Raw genomic sequence first — 18,569 nt, 5'->3', positions numbered from 1 at the left:
TGCTGAACCACACATACAGAATTTCTGCCCCAGACATAAATGAGGGCAAATGTATGTCATGCAAAAAAAATGTGCAAGACAAGGAATTGGTCAGACAGTAGAGATGCAGATAAAATGTTCTTTATGGTCAAAACACCGATCTCGTCTGGAAGCATTGAGGTAAATGTGTACATTACGGGGGGAAAAAGTTTCACGTGGAGATATTTCAGAAGCAGATGCAGTCAAGATGCACTAGGACATCTTTTTCCTAAATAGGTGAACTGAAAACTGCGTGCAGGCCAGTAGCTTATGTACAATTTCCACGTGCAACCAGGTCACAATTCCACGTATCTACACTGAACTCGGCAAGCCACCAGCCTTGGCCCTCTCGGTGTCTTCTCACTCTGAAGGAGAATAGTCCATGAGCTTCCCCTACGGGCTTGTTGCTCAAATGGAAATCACCTAGCAAGCACAGAACAGAGGCTTAGCTCATACTAGATATAAAGAGAGATTAGAAAATCCGGGATTTCCCCCATATCCTTTCAGTACTCATTTAGACTACCATAGGCAGCAAATGAATTTAATTTCAAGAAAAGATAACCACAAAATAAAATAATGTATTTTCCACATAACAAAAATAACTAACAACTGTTATGGGTTTGTTTAATAATATATTAATGTGAGGAAACTAAGAGGTATTTTCCTTCTTTGTTTCAGCTCAGTTTCACTGAATAGCTTACAAAACCCCCAAAGAACATGCCTGAAACTGCAAAGCCACAAACACATCCCTCCCCACTTCCCTTCCCAAATCCTAGTCCCTAATGTGCAACTAGGTAAATCTCAGAGAAGGAGAAAGGAGTTTTATTAGTAGAGGGCTCAGAATTGGAGGGCAACCGCTGAACACTGCCTGGAGCTAAACCTCTAAAGTTACGCGTTGGCTAAGTGTGCCTGCCTTTGATCGGTACGGTTCAGAGTCCGCTTATTTAACCTCGACAGGAAGAGCTCACTTATGTGGTGCAAGATGAGCTCTTTCCTACACTTTCTTCAACAGTTTTATGAAACTGGCATACTGACAGGCTTTGCACATTTCCAAACATTAAAAATAGCTAGGCAAGAATTTACAAGTAGTGATATCGCTGCCGAAAACTCACAGAACATCTACCTCCCAAATTGTTTTTCTTTCTCCAAGCCAGGTCCACAACAGATCACAAGTTCCAGTATCAAGGATATCTCCTCAACTAAGCCAGATAAGCCAGCAATCTCATAGAATACTTAAGCAGCAAATGCTTGGTTGAGCATCCTACCAACATAAGCGATACAGAAGCACAGAGAGAATGAGACTGAGGAGGCCCTTCCAGAAGAGAAGCCTATACACTCCCATTTCTTCAATGCTTTTGGAAACCTTAAATGAAAACTGGACGCCCAAAATTCCCGAGACATCTACAGCAGGCTTTTGGGGATGCCTGGGAGCCACTTCGGGGTCATACTAAACACGTCTGCAGCCTACACTTATGCAACACTTCTGGAAGTGAAGTGTTGATCTGGCTGACTCTCAGAAAAAGAAGATGTAAATACGACTATACACAGGCTGGGGTGGAGGAACAGCCAAGTCTTTGTCTGGTTCTACCGCTCGAAAGCTTTCTGTCTGTTGGGTCTTGAAGGTGCAAGCTTATCAACTCTGTGCCTACACTATGCCCTAAGTACTTAATTCCTCACATGAAAACTGATTTCTGCTCTATATTCCATTACTTGCACATTGCTCATCATCAAAAAACTAACATAATCTGCAGAAATCTTTTGTAGCAACTTGACGTCTCATTCCAGTCGCTATTAGCCAGCCTTTCATAGCCCACAAGCCTCTCAAGTCATCTCAGCTTACTCATCCCTTAAGGCTTTTCTTCAGAGACATGTGTCTACATTAGTGGATATGAGTCACAAAGAGGCCCTTCACTGCAACACCAAAAAGGATTTGGATCTTAGGGAACCAGATTACTTTGTTCTGTATCTTCAGAAGTATATCACTGCTTACTTCTGTAAGAAATCAGAAGTGGTCTGGCCAGATTTTGCTCTGAGGGCAGCTTTGCTCAAACCCTACCTGCCCAAACAAACGTGTGTGTTGCCTCCTTCGCCTAGCTCCAGGACAACAGCCGTTGTAGCATTTGGAGCTACTCAGCACATTCAACCAGCAGTTCAGCATCTACCTCCCCGCTGTAAAATGCCTACCAAATCTAATATGACAATTCCAAAATATTTTTTTAGCAGGAAAAAAGCAAGATGAACCAGCTCCCCCTGCCTTGCCCCAGACAATTCATTCCTGTTAAGATACAATTCTCAAAGGATCACATAAAAAACAGGAAATTAGTTTTCCTCACCATACTTCCCAACCTTTTCATCAGTTTCCCATATCCGGCCAAGTAAGCCTTTGAGAGTTTTTCTGAAGTCACAAGCCAGCTTTGAGATCCCTACTTTTACTGAGATTTTCTCTACTGGAAAATCTGGCCACCCGACATGTATTAGGCACACCAGAATATGCACAGTTTTTGATAGCTCCTAGGAAATTACCATTTACTCAGCATAAGGTTAAGAGGATGAAATCCTAGCATTTGCTCAGATAATTGAAATACCAACTTGTTTGGAAATAAAATGTTTTTTGTTTTTTTTTTTAAATTTAAAGCAGTGTGCACAACCCTTTACCTTGAAGATGACCAGAAAAAAGTCGGGGCTGTTCGGAGCATGCTGATCAGTATCATCAACTTGCCGCTATCTGGCACAAACATTTTCACTCTCCTACAGCCAACAAATGAGCACCACAGAGGATGTGACTTCCAGAGATTGCCATCTAGGCTAGGCTAGGCAAATAAACTTACATGTGGGCTTTTTTGGTCTGTTTCCACATTATGGCAGTTTTTATGAGACTGCTTACAAAAAAAAACAAAAACACCAAACAATTGTGCTTTATGTAGTAAAAGGGGAAAAATAACCAATTATATTTTGAGACAAAGACAGGAAGAACAGTAAATTACACTGCAGCTTTACTGGGAAAGGGAAGACTGCAGCACTGTGACAAGGCAATATATACTTGACCAGGTAACACGCTGCTGGGGAATTTTGTGAGATTGTTGGCTTAGCTGGCTTGAGGAGATATCCTTGATGCTAGAACTTGTGATCTCTTGTGGACATAGATTGGGGTTGAAGTTTACTTTTTTTTTTCCCCTTTTAAATCAAAATTGGGAGGTAGGTGGTTTGTGAGTTGCCATCAGCAATATCACTACTTGCAAATAACGTCCAGGATCTCCAAACAAAAACATTTAACTTACATGTCGAATTAAAAGGGGATGTGGCACCAGCTTTAAAAAGCTTACTGTTGGTAATTAGGTTTCTAGTCCTAAACAGCCTCCACTGTTACAGCTCAAACAAGCGGCTTTAACTGAGTTGCTCATCTCTTTGTGTTCTTGTTTTGATAGAGGCTCAATTATGCTGGCGACAATGGCCTGTCTCTTCATTTTGCTGTGAATAGGAAGCAAGGGTGCCATTGTCACCCGGCTTCAATTCAGTTACAACAAAGGGGTTTGAAGTGTCGAAAATAATAGGCTACCTAAAGTAGCTGGAAGGAGGAAGCAGGGGGAGCCGGGCAGTGGCCTCAGGCCCCCTCCATCCGGCCTTCCCCTCATCTCAGACCTGTCGGGTGCTGGCTGCGACCAGCACCATGCTGGGGCTGGGGAGGCAGGATCCGGCCCACACTGCCAGTGGCGAGGGCCGCAGACAGGGATTTGGGCGACACGGTGCACAGCTCTGCCCATGCTTCACGGCTGTGGCACAAGAAACACGGGGCAGCTGTGTGGTTTGCTGCCGTTTTATATGAACAAAACCAGAAGCCTGGCCCTTCACCGTGTGTGAGGCGGGTGTCAGGGAAGCCAGGCGAAGAGATGCGGGGAGGCAAAAGGGCGGCAGTAAATCACACAGCGGGTTCAAGAAGAAAAGTTATTTTGTTTACAAAAAAACAGGACGCTGCATTACTGAAACACAGCATCAGTTACCCCGAGATCGCAAGGAGTGACAGAAGCCTCGCAGCAGAGGGTTTCTGCAGCAGCCATCCCCTCCTCCCCCTTCTGGGGCCTCACTCATAAATGGCTGCTGGGGAGCTCCAGCCGCGGCAGCGCCCGCGCCTCGCTCGCGCAGCCAGAGGGACGAAACTTGCCTTAATGGGGACTGCCGACTTCTTGCAGCCACCCATTCCCTCTCTTCTCCCTCAAACCTATTGCTCGAGCAGAAATTCGGGGCGGTGGGACGACTTCTGGGGGCTTGTTTACCAGCAGCGCCTTGAAGGCGGCGGCCATCCCGAGGCTTCGGCAGGCCGCGGTTCGCCCCGCCGCGCTGCCAGGCCGCCCCTCAACGGGCGCCTTCGTCCTCCCTCCGTGCAGGGGTGCTGAGGGAACGATCCAGGGGAGTAGGTGTGTAGAGAAACAATCCAACAGCACAAGATTTCAGGGAGAAATTATCAGCTCAAATTTTGCTAGCTTAAAAGCAATGAAGTTTTCCTACGCCTCCCCAGCTTACGCGCACGCATAGGTAAATCGATCAGTCCTCGCATTAGTTTTCACGTTATTTGCAGCTCAGATTTCCTTCAGAACATTTTAATTAGGCAGAACGAGACTCAAACATGCCATAACAATATCGGTACTAATAAATCCCAGGCAATACAGTATACTGCTTGTACTTACAAAGGGAATTTCCAAAATGTTAGGGGAAAAAAAAAAAGGAAGAAATTAAAAAATGTGCTTAGTAGCAAGAAAGACAGGAGGGAAAAGAACCCACCTGTTATGCTCCGTACTTGCACAGATGTAGCAATGCAAGAATGAGCCATGCTAACTCCCCCCAAAACATTTATATTGTTTGAATAAACTTTGTCCGAAATTTGAGTATTTGTCCAAAAATGGAGTAATGAATCATAGCTGGTAAAGGGGCGAAGGCCTAACCAAGGACTTGTTTCATTATCAGACAATAAATTAACTTAGTGAAACTGTCACCATCAGTGTGAGTTACTCATTTCCGACCCTCCTGTTAAACAAACCTGAATTCCTACTAAACAACCAAAAAATCTCCTGCTAAACAATAATTCAGGAAATTTAAACCCACTCCTTACAAAGCGATTTAATAAAGGACTTACTTTACAGCCAACTTTCCAAGGTAAGTAACACCCTTAAGAACGCAGTTGCTTATTCCAAAATTGTTAAATTATTCTAATGTAAAAATGACAAAAAAGTGTATTTTCCATTTTCCTAAACAGCCAAAGGGGCCCACAGCCCAAACAGCATGCAAGTGAGAGCAGTCATTTGACCAGCTCACAAAGCCTGCCCTGCTCTAGTTTATTCGGATTACTCTGTGTATGAAAAAAGGAAGGATCACATTTACACTAGAGGAAAAATAACCCATGCGTATTGCAGATCTAACCCAAAATCCCAGAAATGTTTTTTATCACCGAAACAATTTTCTCTCTAGACCAGAAAAAAAGGCCTTGAGTAAACACAAGTTTGAACTTGAACCAAACGGATTAAAGGTGCAGATATTTCAGTGACGTCTCATACAACCCTGCTTGTCCATCAAATGTCCGCAGAATGCTGTGAGATGGTGCAAGATCCTTAGCAGCGATCATCATCGCACAGGCATTTCAAAAGACAATGCGGTTTCCAAACTCCCAACCCATCACCGCCACATTTGACCCACCTAGCTGTATTCACTTACCAAACGAAGGAGTAAAAGTCCTAAGAGATTACTGTTTAATCCAAGCATGCACCTTAATCAGCACAGCTTCACGAAAAGGGAACTCAGAGGCAGGAGGTGTGTGCCCACTCCCACCCCAAATCACTTCTCAGGTTCCGTTCCCCCTCATCACACATCCATGAAACCCTGAAGACAATTCTTTCCCCCTGCAGTCATGCCCTCTGAAAAGCAGGCATAATGCTATCAGACCCAAAAACACGAACCACAGCTGGCATCTCTCCCCAGAATAACAACTTGTAAAATATTTCAAGAGTTGCCTACGGAAGTCTGAAGAGCATTTGGTGGGAGCAAGTCCCACTGGCATTTGACAAAAGCCATTTGCAACTGCTGCTCCCCGCAGGTGTGATCACAAGGGTAAGATTTGGCACCCCAGGAGAGACGGTGGGACCCATAAGCTTTGCAGGAGAACGCCTCCTGATGAACACTCCAGCACCAGTTTTCTGTGGGCACGGTTTCCATTCACATTTTTGGAACAGTTTTAATTAAATCAGCGCTAGCAAGGACAGAAAATTCTTGGACCAGAACCATCATACTGAACTCTTGTGTACATCATCTGTGCCTCGTGCAGTATGGAGCATTTCAGCAACGAGAAAGAAAACATGCACAATCTGCTAGGCAGAACACATTTCTTCGATACTGTATCTTAATTATATCATTACTTTAAAGAGAGTAAGAGAAAATTGGGGGCAGTGCCTGTTCAGCTGCTCGTTTGGCCTGATTCATCTCAACTGACTTTGTGTTTGGCCAAGACACCAAACAGTTGCATGCCCTGAGCCAAGCAATTGGGCGCTGACCACATGTTGAAGTATAAACTGACGCCAGTACCAGGGGGGTGTTTTTACACCGATATATACGTGTATATATGCACGTTATATGGGCGTGAATATGTAAGCATCATGGCACAGCTTCAATGACCAAAGCAAGGTCACAACTTACAAACAAAGAGCTGCTTTTATGAGAAAAAAACACAACCAAGAGGACCGACCTCCCTCACTGCACTGGCTTGAAGCTTCTTTGTAGGGCATGTAAGCCTCCGATCATTGCTGCACAGTATGTCCTTTTAGGAAACAACCTCATATGAAGGAAGTTGCTTGATTTTCCTTAAACTCTGTGTGCCTGCCCCAAAATTAGCATTCTGGCAGAGGTATTAGATGCTGAAAGTCTGGACAACCTCAGAGATAAATGAAATAGCCCACTCAGGTTACAAAAAACTTGGGAGCATGGTACCTCTTTAAAGCTCTGCAATACCCTGCTTTTTAGTGAAAAAAGCAGATCAAGCTTTTTAGATAAGCTCTAAAAACAACCAAATGTGTTGCTTGTACATACAGCTCTTGCTCTAGTTCATGAATCAGGTGTTTTGAATATGGGAAATACGACAATCTAAAATGCTCCTTTTCTGTCATAATCTCAATTCTCCAGTGTCTAGCAGCACAGAGATCCACTTTTCGTCCTGAAGGCTACAAACAATTTCCACACGTATGTGCCCCAACATCACAAGCCACAAGCCACTCCCCAGCAGCGTGTAGCTAACTTCAGGCTTCCAGTACAAAAACCAGAAGCCACAAACGGCAAGTACCAGTGATCGTATCTGGCAAGAGGAAACTCGGTCTCAAATCTCAACAATTCACCAAGACCAAAGACAACATTTAATAACTTGTTCAGCTGGAACCAGAAACTCTAGAGGAGACAGCTTCCATTTAGTATTCATTAAAAACATGAATTTTGCACCCAGACAGAAAGCTTTTTTTTTTTTCCCTGTGGGTGTTATCTCAAAGTCTACTGTACAGGCAGAGCACCGGCTTATGACAAGCGAAACAGCTTTTATACATTCCTCTTCCACTTAAACATCATTATGTTACTTTCCTGCAACACCACGATGATCAGAGCCCTCACAAAATGGCACAACAAAGTGACAGGCAGGAACTTCAAACTCCAGTTGCCCTGGCGAAACGCAGTCATTTAGGTTTGTTTCACTGCAAGTGAGTTTGTCCAAAAAGTAACCACTACAAATCATATCATGTTCATTTTGGCAGGAAAAAAGAAAGATACAAAAATAAAAGCAAAGTAAGGCAGTTTCCATCTCCCTCAAAAATAAGAGCAGACTATTTCCACTAACAAAGATAAAGCAAGCAAAGACAGTTGGAAAGAATTAACTTTTCCTGTCAGACTGATAACAAACAGTAGCACCAAAGGGGTGTATGGTTAGGAGCCGGGCTTCTCTGCAAAATACCAGACACAGTATAGGCAAACACCAAGCCTGAGTCTGGTGTTTGCTATGCCCTAACACGCCGAACCCCTGAGCAGAGCTCTTGAGTCACAGCTGGAACTTGAGTTACTCCATTTCGTCTCGGGAGCAGGGCACCCAGCTGACGGCTGTGTGGACACCGCTGTTCCCATCTCCTCGCTCACTTGTCGGTCCACTCATCACCTCTAGGAAATACGTCAACCTTGTACTGATCAGTGAGACTGCAGGCATCACCACTCGATCTGGAAACACCTGTGTGTGGCTCAGTTTAAAATTCAGCGGTATTTTCCACAGCTGAAACTGGAAAGGAGAAGCAGGCCACCTTGCAGACAGAGCACACGCTTGTTTCATATGGAAAGAACCGGTGCCAACCGAAGCCAGTTCCCCCTCTCCTGGAGCACCCAGCTGCTATCAACGGGCCTATTCACAACCGCGAAGTGTCGTACGTTCTTACAGCATTTGCTCAAGACAAACACTGACGTATGGGGTTCTTTGTCTGTGTTTGTTTTTTGACTCAAGTTCTCAGCTAAATGATTTTCCTGTGTATGACAATGACAGGCCGAACAACAGCAGCGGAATTAGTTCCCTCTCCGCATGTCATTCTCTAATGCAGTTAGAGAGCTACTTCATAACGTCATTACATTCACCTGTCAACCCTGATGAATTTTCCATGCTTTTAGATTCCTCCAGGAACTCCTTGCCATCCCCTTTATTTTTCTCTTCTATCCCATCACAGGGGAGATGCTCACTTCTGCCTCCTCAGTTAACTCCTACTAGGACAAAGCTCTCTTCCAGACCCTTCTGACACGGTGACCACGAGATGCTCAGCCTAACACACACGGTGTGCGTGGAGGTAGCTCACACCCGATGCACGACAAGACCTGGGGGTGCCCGCAGCAAGGAGGTTGCCCTACTGGGGTAATTAATACCCGGTCCCTCTTTCCCAGTGCAGCCCAGTACCTCGGCATGCTGTGGCAACAACAGCAGGCAGCACACAAAAAAACTCACCACCTGTTTTCCTATTTGGCTTGAGAACCGCCCAATACGTACAATAGTTTTTGCGATTATCACAAACCAGTTTTACCCCAAACTGTCAGCTCTAACAAGAGTAGGTGTGGGGGAGGGAGGGGAAACTTCCCCAAACTCATTTGGGCACAGTATTTAGCTGACTTAATTTGAAGCTGCTTTTCCCTTCAAAACACTCACGCCTACTCAGCAAACCGTAACCACAGTTGACTCAGAGGAGGAGGACAGGCTCCTCAGCTTTTTCTTCCTGTACAAGAGAAAAACAAGAGGGCACAACACTCGCTGCCTCCCTCCTTCCTCCCAATCACAGCCAGCTCAAACAGCGCTCGCTCGCTAGTCGGAGCCAGGAGAAACCTCTTTCGGGGATACAAGCAGCAACAAAACCTCGGCTCTAATGGTAAACAAGCATCCTCAGTTCGAGTACGGGGAGGCTACGGGTTGAAAAAGCTGTACGGAAAGCCAAACTGCATGTCATTCCTCTTCCCACACACATACAAAGGGCAGAAGCAGGCCACCCTCTCCTTCCCCCCTTTCGAGGTGCCTCACGCTGACACGCTCGCTGAGGCTAGGTTGCAGTGCCTGGAGCAGCTTAAAACGGACACGGGGCCTCGCGAAGGCGGGGAGCGAGGCACCCAGCTCCCCTCCCTAATCGCTGCTTTTAAAAGCTCGCACTCCCCGGCTCCTCAGCGCCCGGTCGGCTTCGCCCCTTTTGTTGTTGCTGTTTGTTTTCGTGACTTTGAGTACAGAAGGAGCCAGTCTGCTATAACCACACCCTGGATTTAAAAAAAAAAAAACAGAAAAAAATGCATAAACACAGACTGATCTACATACATGCGTTTCTTTGAAAAACACATCCTTGGCACAGGAGCGGTCTCCACCTCTGGGGAAGGAAAACACCACCTCCACTCCGAGAGCTGCAGCGCGAGGCCGCGGCCACAGCCGGTCACCTGGAGCAGGCCTTGCACGGCCAGCCCGTCAGGAGCACCAAGCAGGAATCCCACCCCGGCGTTTGGGAGGCATCACAAGCCTTCTGGAGGCAACACTCTCAGATCTTCATGCAAAAGGAACTCTGAAGTGCAAGAAAGCTAAAAACCACACAATAATTACATCACAGAAACATCCCCTCCTATGCAGTAGGCTTTCAGTTAGCAGCTTACTAGGAATTAGGACCGCAAGAAAGAAGATATCAACATAGCTTTTTCTGAGGATATGAAAGTGTTTTCCTTGTGCTAGATTTCAAAATACTCCTGAGATAACCACTTTTAAGGCAGGGGAAAGGGGAAACGCAGCTATGCCGTGGTACTGCGTGATCTCAAGCTGTTAAAACAAGCAGCAAGAGCGGCGAGGAACAGTTCCTGCAGACTTCATCTTGTCCCTCCCTCACTCTAACCCCCTGCATGAAACCAGACCAAAGTACAAGAAAACATCTCCAGGTGTCTCAGATTATCGATTGGACTCAGGAAAAATAGTTTACGAAGCTTTGATGCCCCGTCACACCGGACTTGCTCCTTGGTGCAGCTGATCATTTATTTGCTGCAACACTGTGTACTGCTCACAAAAGCTTTTCAATTGAAAACTCACCTTCTGACACAGCTTCTCCCATAGTCAGTACTTTTATACCTCTGCAAAGTCACTAGAATTCCCTTTTTCTAGCACTTCTGACTTTGCAGTGCTTTAAAATCCACACGACAAATCCAGCAGAAGCATACTGCTTACATATGGGGTGCAAATCCTGCCCAACCCCACTTGACTGCTCTTTTTGGATTTTAATAACCGCTGAAAAATGTACTGCAACTAGTCACATCTACACTCAGATCCCCGTATAGAGAAGGACAGGCAGCACAGCCCTCTTCTCAGGGGTTACACAAGGAGGGCTTGCATAGCCAGGAACTTGTCATTGTGCCCTTGCAAGACAATGCGACCCTGCGTGAGGTCGCAGGGAGATGTCCATTTGGGCAGATACTTAGCTCCCAAGCCACCATAAATCACTTACTTCGGCAGCACAAGGTTGCATGATATCACCAACGCAGCATCTTAAGGATTTCCATCCTGATTCTTACATGTGGTTAAGTTCTTTCAGCCAAAGCACAGTAACAGGGAGAGCAGCTGATTGCTAAAAAAAGTCCATTTGCCTATTACCAACAAAGATGTCTTCCAACACTGTATTTCAGCTTAACAACCACCACTAGGCACAGCTATGGTTTGAATTTGTGTTATGAACCCTGCTTTAAGAAGTTTATCATTTAGTTTCATGGGACTTCTTTGGGCTGTATGTTGCTCCCTAAAGTCCTAGCCCAGAAGTATTTTCAACCCAAAATCTTTGGTTTAAAGATCTGTCATACAAGTTAAGCCATGTACAAGAGAAGCCTTTGGAACAGCTTAAAACTATTCTGACCTTGTGATTTTATTTATTTATGATTATAAAGTCAAACTCAATGCAAAAAAGTAACCATACCTGACATTTGGAGAAGTAGATTAAAAGAAAACAGCTCTTCAAAAGGTGTTGCACCGCCTAGAACAAGTCTTTTGAATTAAAAATGAGCGAGTGGGCATCTGTATAATATGCCCATTAGCCGTGTGTAGTTCAAGTACTTACTTCTGCCTTCCTCGAACATCTCCCTGATTTTGAATGCAGCATCACTTCCCTTTGAAGGATACGGTCAATGCTGTGTGCATTTACTTGCATTGTTTTTCCCCCCAACATGTTTCCTAAATCACACCCCAGAAACTCAGAAAAACACACCAAGGCTGGAGGGAATCTCCTGGATCTCTAAGTCTCACAGTCCCCACCATGGCTTGGAGTAGGTTACAGCTTGTACACCACCTTGCTCCACTTTCAGAAGCAACAAAACCTTTCAAGTTACTCTTGGGAATCCTCTGCTACAGCCCAGAGTTGTGAGCTGTGAAAGGGTTTCTGAAGAATCGTCCCCAGTAACGGGATGTGCAAGGTGTTCTGAAACTTCAGGATATTTATCATCAAACATCCTTTCACGAACAAAAGGATTCAGAAGTCTCTACCTAACAGGAGACAGCCCTGGAACTGCTTTCACACACGATGGTTTTCCTGGATTTGTGTGTTTAAGGTAGGAGGAGCTGTTGGAGTTAATACGCCCTTAATTACACTGTTGAGCTGCTCATCATTACCAGCTCCAGTTCTGGCAGCAGCAGGTCTCCACCGAGCAGATGCTTGCTGCTACTCGGCGATGCTGAGATGATGAAGCGCACTTTCAGTTCCCCCCTGAATGAAGACAACACTACCACAAAAAAAAACAAACTCAGTTAACTGACGAGCTCCCATCTACTGCCCTCCTCTTCCCTCCCCTCCCTTGCCCCAGGTTCTTCCCGGATGGGGTACTGGAATCTAGAGAGAACGGGGGCATCACCAGGTGATGTAAAAGAGCAGGCGACATGCTAATTTCAGCTACAGAAAGAAACTGTTCATAGAAAAGGGAACCAATACAGAGCCTTACAAGTTCTGAGCAGCTGGTGGCTGCGAGATGCAGAGCCATGTGTTCAAGCTCAGGCTTTTCAAAAGCCACTGAAGATTTACAGAGCTCGTGTCTCAGGCTCCCAAAGGTGCCTCTGTGCGCTGCAAGAGACAGGCAGCAGGGACCTGTGCAACAGGTAGGAAAAGCACATCGATCCCTTACCCAAAACACGAGGGCTGCTATCTCATCATGCACACATCGCCCATGTGTGGTTTTAGTTCTGTACCAACAATGATCCCTAAATAACACACAAGAACAAATGAGACCACTGGCGGCTCTGGAAGGATGACATTCCTAACGCTGGCTCATGTGAGGGCGTGCAACACAAAGTGAAACTCTACTCAGCAACTGAAACCAAAGAAACTTCGCAATCAAGGGCTTCCAGTCCTGCAAATCACAACTTGGCACATCAGGTCCCCCAGTTTCCCCAAATCACTTGCCCAAATTAAAATGCTCAGACGAGGCCAAACCGAAGCCAGTAGTTCTCCACAAACACATAAAAATGCAGCACTTAATTCTGCACTTCCTTTACAGCAGGGAAAAACAAGACAGAACCAAAACCCACAAGTGCCCATTGCATCAGTTTTCCAACCCCAGCCTCTCACTTGCACACAGCTGGACACAGTTACGCAGCAGACACCTAAAGCATATTACCCGGCTCTTCTCTAGGAAGGGCCCCGTGCAACACGCTGCCCCCTTACCTGTCCCTACCAAAACCAAGCCCAGAGAGTTTAGATCAGGAAGTTCAGGTGCTCAAACTAGTGATAAAAACTTCAGTTTTAAAAATGGAAGCACTAACAATTCATTTTGTTACTTCTAATTGCATACTGAAAACAAAACCCTCCATAAAATCATTACTTTGGACACAGGAACAGTCGAGGCTTTTCCATAAAATGTGACTGCTAACACGGAAAGGTTCCTTGGGGACTTAACTCTTATGCAAGGGGAAAAGACAGAGTTTTTACATTATTTCCTGCAGCCAGTTGTGCTAAGTCAGTTGTGTTAAACGTCTGCATTTCCTAACGCACACAGTGAAGGAGGAAAAGATTTACCTAAATCCTATCTCCAACAGAGCAGGGGAGTCAGGTAATGCTTCAACTACCATCTAGACTGCTGTCAGCTATGGCAATGGTTTTTTATGGCCTCGCCCAACAGAGGACCGCCAGCCCGGCTTGGCAGCCAGAGAAGGGACTTACCGCGAATGTGCTCGGCCCCGGAGCGCAGCACGTGCGGGCAATCCCACGGCCATCAGAGCTTCGGGCAGGCTGAAACTGCGTGGATGAGGAAAAGGCACTAACACCAACAAAAAGGTAAAAGAGCGACAGCAAAAGGATGGACCAGCACGCACCCCGCAGCGGCGACTGGGCGGCCAAGTGGCGGCCAAGACAAACTCCTGCACGGCCCCGTTGGAACAGGAAAGGTTTGGCTGCGGAGCGGTCATCAGGAAACGGTCGAGGAAACGAGCGGGTTTCTCTCTTGAGCCCCAACAGACTCGTCAGGAAGCACTCCAGGAAGCAATGCAGAGCTGCCGAGGCAGGCGGCATCCCCTGGCCAGTGGGGGGGAGCTGGTGCCTCCGGGGAGCAGCGCGGGGGCCCTGGCACACGGGGTGCCCTGAGACCCCCAGTGCAGCCACGTGCTAAAAGCCTCCACTGATGAGGGACACATATCTCAGCCAACACACAACGGAATTAAACTTGAGGGGAAGGGAAAAAAAAAAGAAAACCAACAGAAACAACATTTACAGTCTATTTGCATCTCTCTTAGTAACACAGGACACCGGTTATTCCAACAGCAAGCAAGAGAGTGCACTTCAGCATCAGTATTTTCCATTGTATGCGTTTCAGAAGTCTGCTATTGCCTTAAGGGAAATGCAAAAGCATTGTTCGGGTATTGCACAGCTGGTGAGCCATCCAGCACCCCTGCTCGCCTCCAGCAGCGGCGACAGAAAGACAACACTGGGATAACTGAAGCCACCAGGTATGCTTCCAAGCGTTACCAACCGTTGCTCCAGCTGCTTGCTCTGGCACAGTGCTGAAACGGTGCCTGAGACGTTCAGGGACATTTATCAGGGTCAGCCTTCGAGGGGAACGGGGCCACCACAGCGAGGTGCAACAGGCGAGCGGAGCACCTCGGCAGCTTTCGGTCAGCACGGAGGCAGAGCCGGCAGCACAACTTTTTAAACCTGAGAACTGCTTTAAGAAAAGCAATCACACCACCGTCTGCAATTTCAAAACACTCGAGCCCATTTTCCAAGTGATTTGTTATTGATATGCGCATATGCATCACTGACTCATTAATAAATTTAGGAAGACCAGAATGGACAGGTACATAGCAAAAGCCAGCCATCCTCACGGACTTGTACAAAGCCAAAATCCTAGACACGAGCACCGCAGCCCTTCACTAACAGATTTGTTATGGCCAAAAAGATGCCGTCCCCTCTCTCCAAGGCTGCCTCGTGCGCACACACAGCAAGCAAGATTCTTGCAACAGCTTCTTAAATAAATCGATAATAAAAAGACTCACTTTCTTTTTTTTATAAACCACCCATTTTTGGCCTACCTTGGCAATAAAGGAATATCATAAAATACAACACTACAGTTTGTTGTGTCAGGCTTTGAAAAGCTTGATATTTAAAGGACAGCGTACCAAAATTAGAACGAGTGGCGTACAAACCCAGAAGACAAGCACTGAGGTTATCAGACAGCTGAATAAATGTGGCACCGCTTCTAATACAACCATAAGGGAAACTACAATTTGGGGGGAAAAAGGCTAAGCAAAGCTGCCTACAGCTCTGGTGTAAAGCCATCATCAACAAAAGGCTAAGCTTACCACAAAAATAAGAGAATCTGCAGTATGCATCAGAAAACAAGAAATGATGAAGTATGACACGTGCAGTGATCACCTTGCAGCTGGAACAAGGAGAAGCAAAACTGTCAGAAAGGAGTTTCTGTGGTCAGAGTTAGAACTTGGCTGGGTTTATCTCGACAAGCAAAATATTTTCAGTATCATCCGATGATGATTTGCTTTACAGTATAATTTTTGGGGTATCCCATCTCAATTAATTATATGGCCTCCTAATTGAGGAACACACCAAGTCCGGCTACATGAGACACAGCACGTGCTTCTCTAATCCATCCTCGTGTTGCAGGTTGACTTGAAGTTAAGGCTACACACAAAAAATATTCAACATTAAAGTTCGGCCTTAAATGCTTTGTGTGAACGCAGCAATATCGACTCTCATTAATATGCCTGGCTGTTGATAATACCGAGTAACTGGCTGATACTGACTTAAACTAGCAGCCTTGCTGCTGTCCTTTGGGTTTAACTACAAGCATTTAGGCAGCTCATCTTCCAGAAATGAGAAATAAAGTGATTTTTTTTTTTTCAAAAGGCAAAGCACCAGAATCAATCCAACACCTGTAGCACTGAACTGCTACTGACATTAAAACTAATAACACCACAAAAATTGAACACAAACACAAAGATCCATTGCTATTGAGTTAAACAAGCTACTGGGCTCACTACAGACTAAAGGGAAGAACATTTAATGGCATTTGGTATTTAGAAGGCCAGAGAGTTCAGGGTTTCTCATCCCCTTAAAAAAAATAATCAAGGAATAACCTTCATAAAACCAGGACAATTCAGGACAATTTTACAAAATCTCTCTATAGCTCAGCAAAATAGTTAAGATGGCATTTTTTTTTCTTTTTTTTTTTTTTTTAATAATTAGGAGCAGTCAACAGGTTGGGAAAGAGGGACTAGGTCATCTGAAGATTGACACTGGCATTAAGCTACGCCCCCACGGAAGATGGGTGTGAGCCAGGTGTTTCCACCTGTAAGACAAACCTTTCCACACCCTGTTGCTGTGCTGCTAACCCCAAATGCAGAGGCACGCAGAAGCGGTGCTGTGCCCCGAACCCAGCCCCTCCATGCAGGGCACTTCACATCCCTGTGTTCTGTTACCGAACTGCCCCAAATCACAAGCATTTCTAGGGACCTCTACAATTATGGCTAAATCTCTCCGATCCTTTCATCTCACTGCAACCTTTTCCCAGAATAAGGAGCAAACCTTCTGCACATCCAGGGAGAAAAAAAATACAAGGACAAGAAAATAAACACGGAAGGCTTATATTCATCTCCTGCATTAGCTTTTCATAAGCCCTGTAACAGGCTGTTCATATAGCAACTAAAACATACCCTTTAACCTTAACTCCTAGCAACATAGTCACGTTCTGAGAGCAGCATCTCTGATGCTTTAAGGACTACGCAGACTTGAGAAGCCAGTGGAAAACATATCTATGCACTGCAAGGAGTCAGTACTTCTTCGTTTCTTCTGTCCAAACTCTGCGAACGATTGCTGTAGTTGAGGATTTCAGTTTTGGCCAAGCAAAGAGGAAAAAAGATTTGCAACACCTCAGTGTGAAAAAACAGCAGGCAGGGTGCAGCCAGCCAGCCACCAAAATAAACCCTCGATAAAGTCTGTGATTGTTCCAAGTAATCCATCAAGAGCAGAAAGCATTTGAGGAACACCCGCTCGATAGCTCGAGATTCAAAGAACTGAAAATATTAACTGTTTACATTACATTCACTTGGCTTTCAGCTTTTTTTTTTTTTTTTTTAACTGCTGTACTACAATAAGCAACCTGATCGACTCTGTTAAAACTGCACTTCTTCCCCCCCACCCCTTTAACGCCGACCGTGCTCTGTGCAGCCATCCTGTACTCCCGCTGCCTTCGCCTCGCTGGACGTTACCTCTCACAGGTTTAACCCACAGGGAAGACATGTGAGGCCTCAGGGCTGATATTCTCCTTCCAAAAGCAGGGGGGCATTCTGAAGAGCACTGGAATGATCATACTGCAGATTTCTTTGGTTTTGTTCTTAACTCAAATTCACACATTACCCTCAGAGAAGGAAGATATGCAAAGGTCCTTACCATAAAACATTAAATTCTTGCATGCTGGTGTTGCAGTAAGAACTGTTGTTTGTAATTATTACCTATTTTTAATCAATTACCACAACCGAACTGAATGCATTGAAATGCATTTCATGCGTGGCGTTTCGGTTCTGTTCCTGGTTTCCAATCGCTCGCCCCCAGCTCTGCTTTTCAGGGAAGTTAGAGGGTTCCCCGTCCCCACCACGGAGCCACACGTCGCTTTCACTTCTTGCAATCACTCCAGATGAGTGCTGCTGGGCTGGGGCTGGTCCCTCCAGGGATGAGGAAGTAAACCAAGCAGTTTTGATTAAACTAGAAAACATTCTTGTGCAGATGAGGGTGTGCAATCCCACTGCCTTGTTTCTTTTCTTACTTTTTAAGTCAACAGGACTTAAATTCAGGGCTCAACCCAAATTGACAGTGACCCTGTTATAACAACAGTACTTCGCGAGCTTTGCGGTCCGGTGCCAGTTCAAAGTTTAGATTCTGGCCAACAGACCATTGGAGAGCTAAATTAATATTTCATTTTAAAAATAAACTTATATAAAACGTTCTGGTTTGAGCTCACATCTTTATCAAAAACACAAGGAAAAGCAATCGGCACTTTTCCAGGAAAAAAAAAATATCTCTAAGTTCAAAAGCAAATGCTTGGTTTCAATAAAGGAAAAACGTCATTCAGCACCCCAGTTAAACACAGAGCATCACTTCTGATCTCTCAACACACTGACAGAGAGGCAATGAGGCAATGTTTGGGGTGTTTTCTTTTTGACACTACTCTCCCCCAGCCTATCCACAATTTTTGTTTTTAACCACAAAAGGGTGGAAGCCCTTGGAAGTCTGAAGCACAGGGCCGTGAGTACAACAAGCCTCTGATGACACATGGCAAGAAAACTTGCTTGGATTCATCCATCTTTACAGACAAGGTTCCTTTATTTACAGAATTCGCACGGCAGGACACGGCTTCGCTCCAGGATTATTTTCTATTTCCAGGTAGCAAAGCTGTCCCCGAACAAACTGCGCTATTTCACAGCTATCTATAGCACATACCAGGCAGCAAGTAATTTTAATCCCAAATCCTCTTCCCCCTTAGTTATCCCCAAACTGACACCAACAGCT

General features: G+C 45.4%; 1 protein-coding gene across 3 annotated transcripts in view; it reads right to left on the bottom strand.

The window, feature by feature from the left end:
• IGF1R (insulin like growth factor 1 receptor) overlaps nucleotides 1-18,569 on the bottom strand; it is a 179,829-nt gene that overhangs the window by 100,601 nt on the left and 60,659 nt on the right. The window lies entirely within an intron of this gene.

This window comes from Anser cygnoides, chromosome 11 (genome assembly GCF_040182565.1).
Source record: "Anser cygnoides isolate HZ-2024a breed goose chromosome 11, Taihu_goose_T2T_genome, whole genome shotgun sequence".
Lineage (NCBI taxonomy): Eukaryota > Metazoa > Chordata > Aves > Anseriformes > Anatidae > Anser > Anser cygnoides.
The sequence above is the reverse complement of the archived record's forward strand: the minus strand, read 5'-3'. Positions and strand labels throughout refer to the sequence as shown.